Source organism: Rhagoletis pomonella, unplaced genomic scaffold, assembly GCF_013731165.1.
Source record: "Rhagoletis pomonella isolate Grant_MI unplaced genomic scaffold, Rhpom_1.0 Rhpom_scaffold_00012, whole genome shotgun sequence".
NCBI classification, from domain to species: domain Eukaryota; kingdom Metazoa; phylum Arthropoda; class Insecta; order Diptera; family Tephritidae; genus Rhagoletis; species Rhagoletis pomonella.
Genome location: NW_023458566.1, coordinates 1947592 through 1950672, shown reverse-complemented (window position 1 = coordinate 1950672; position 3081 = coordinate 1947592).

The following is a 3081-nucleotide window of genomic DNA, read 5'->3' as shown; positions in this document are numbered from 1 at the left end:
GACCGCGTGGTGGCAAGCAGACATGGGCAGGATTTTTGAATTATGTATATACGAGCGACACTGTTGTTCTGTGCATTTTTGTCATTTTTAGATTTTTTGCTTTTCTATTTTCGCTTATTGAGTTGTGAAATTTTAGCAACGTCGGAGAATTTTTGCTATTTTTGTGAATGGAAAAGCTTTTCCGTGCTTTGCCAGTTTTTTTTTTTTTTTTTGGGTCTCAACTTCGCAGACTTGTAGGAGTTGAGTAAATTTTTTGCAAATTATGAAAGATACTTCTGTAGTTGTTGATTCGTTAATTATGAAGAGAGTTTCGCATAGTTAATGGAAAGGTTAAATGCTGTTGCAAAAAAAGTACATAGTGGGCGTAGGCGAGATGAAAAATGTTTTTGAAAGGCGTGTTAATAGTATACCATGACATATCTGATAGCCAACGTCCTTTTGTTGAAAGGCAGATAGATGTATGCACTTTTGAATTATATATCTTATTACATTAAACGAGCAATTCTTTTAGGTATATAAATATATATATATATATATATATATATCCATAGCGTTCTCGGAAGCGGCTCTAACGATTTTGATGAAATTTTCTACACAGATAATATTTTGGATTTCTAAGGTTATCTGAATAGGCACCATCTCCGAGAAGACTCGCATACGGTTGCCACCTATCGAGATTAGTTACAAATTAATTAAAAAAATTAATTTATGGGTATCAAATGGAAGTTATTTTAAAGATCCCTAATTGATCAATATTTTTAATAGGGTTTCCACCTATTGTGAATGGCATAATTATTTAATTTTTTTGTTTAGAAAAAAAGGTGAAATATTGCTATTCATGGGTACCAAGAAAAGGTTCTTAAACAATGCTTTCCCTATATACAAAATGTTATCCCTTATAATAGTGTAAGGTTGCCACTTATTTTCGATTCTACACAATTTATCTAAAACATCGCAATATGCATATCAAATTAAAGTTGTATTCGATGTAATAAAAATTTTTATTTTGTTAGTTTCAATCAGTACACAGTACATATACGCTCAAGATATGTACCATTAATTCCAGCGTATTTCGAAATAGGGTTGCCACCTAAATTTTGGAGTAAGAAATTTACTTAATAGATGGCGAAATCCATTTTATTTTTTTTCAAAATATTTTTTTTAAAGCTATCCAAATCTTGAAAACTTTAAAAAGTATATGCACTCCGGGCAAAGTTCGGTCAACCTGGTAGTACATTTTTTAAAAGACTGCAATGTATACAGGGTATGCTAGACCCCCTGTGCGACCCTTCTAAAATGCAGAGACACGTTTTTCTTTGGAAAATGCATAAAAATATGAACTACCAAGCCGGGGATGCTCTATCTTTTGTTCGTATTACGGACCTCCGGTTTCGACTGGAAGTGTGTTAATGACCGAAAGGCCAGTTTTTTAATTGAGACATATATGTGTTTACTACAGATTCGTGCTCTGCGGCTAAAAGTGTGTAAGCTTTGTTTGGATTTGCGCACTGCAGTACTCCTTGAGGTTTCAAGTTTATACCTGAAAAATGCGTGCGTTAAAATAGCATAAATACCACATTTGTCCGTACACCTCCCTCCAACGACGCCTTTTGGACTTCTACATGGATGGATCAAAGTTTGATGAAATGTTGGTGCATTTTACAAAAAGCACTCCATAAACCTCAAATTTAGGGGTCGAGGTCACTGCAATATGCTCCACCAGAGGTAGCTGTCTTTTAGGTAGTGGTCGATTTCGCGAGGCTGCGGCCCTCAAAAGCTCTCTGGGATTGATATCTACCGCCGGTGAAACTTCGTTCTTCGAACACGGCGTTTTCGCCTTAAGCTTAGCAGTTACTGTTTGTAGTGATATCACAAATTACGTATGATTGTGGTCCCGGTATGGAACTGGCTTGCGGCAACCACCTTAACCTTAACATAGTCCAACCTTATATAACCATCCTGGGATTATCTCTGAAATCGTTCAAGAAAATGGTTTCGTAAACAAAAGTACACGCAGGTGGGGAGAGTTTTTGATTGCCAGTCATTAGTGCGTGCCAAAAAGTGATAGTTCTACTTTGGAATGCCACCGCAAATGAATACCCCAGAATACGGTTGGGCAAAAGATGAAAGATTTCAAGAAGCCTACGCCGGCCTGCTACTCAAGAAATGTGATAAAAGAGCCAAGGTAAGAAGGTCATAGGATTGTGCGACGTCTACTATGACTATTGAAAAAATTAGGCGACTTCCACGCTAGGGTGAGCAAAGAAACGGTATTAATTTCGAAATTCAGAAAATTTTTTCTTTAGGCCAAAGTATGTGTGTTTCAGTTTACAAGTATGGCCTTATTCATAAAAAATGCAATAGGTTTAAAATGTACAATAGGTATAAAGTGACATTTTCGTACAAATTTTGGATTTATTAAGCAGTTAAAGTGTTTTTTTTTATATTTTATGAATTTGGGTGGTAGATTTTAGAGCCATGACATGCACAAGTCTCTGGCCAGCAAAAAAATGATGCTCACTTCAGCGGTCAGCGTTCAGATAAATTCCCCACACAAGCGAACAATAGTCTGTTGTTTTCGTTCCTTATGTATCGACGCCGAGGAAGCTATTGGATGGAGTTGAAAAAAAAAAAACGTTTATGTCCTAAGCTTTGACAGCATAACTAATAAAATATGATGGGTGTTGAGATGCATGCAGTAATAAGGTCCAAGAAAGTTGGGCTACCGATTGGAATATGGTAGGACGACCCTACTATACTGCTGAATCAAGGATCTGATGCGGCTTTATCGATTTTGTCTTTAGACCGGGTAAACCATGCGCTAAATATTAATAAAGTATCGTGAATAGAGGGATCGACACCAGTCATTTCATTGCCAATGTCTTTTCAAATGGCATGTAGATCTGTGAGAAGTAAAGTTTTCGGTCGATCACACTTCATAAGTCTCTCATCATGCTCGTTCAGGTATATGGCACAGAATCCGTGTACAATAACATCCCCTAGTTGTGCAGTTCTAGGAGGTGCGAAAGATTTTTGTGACGGCCAGTTGAGAAGGCAATGAAACGATGATATCCTGCGATG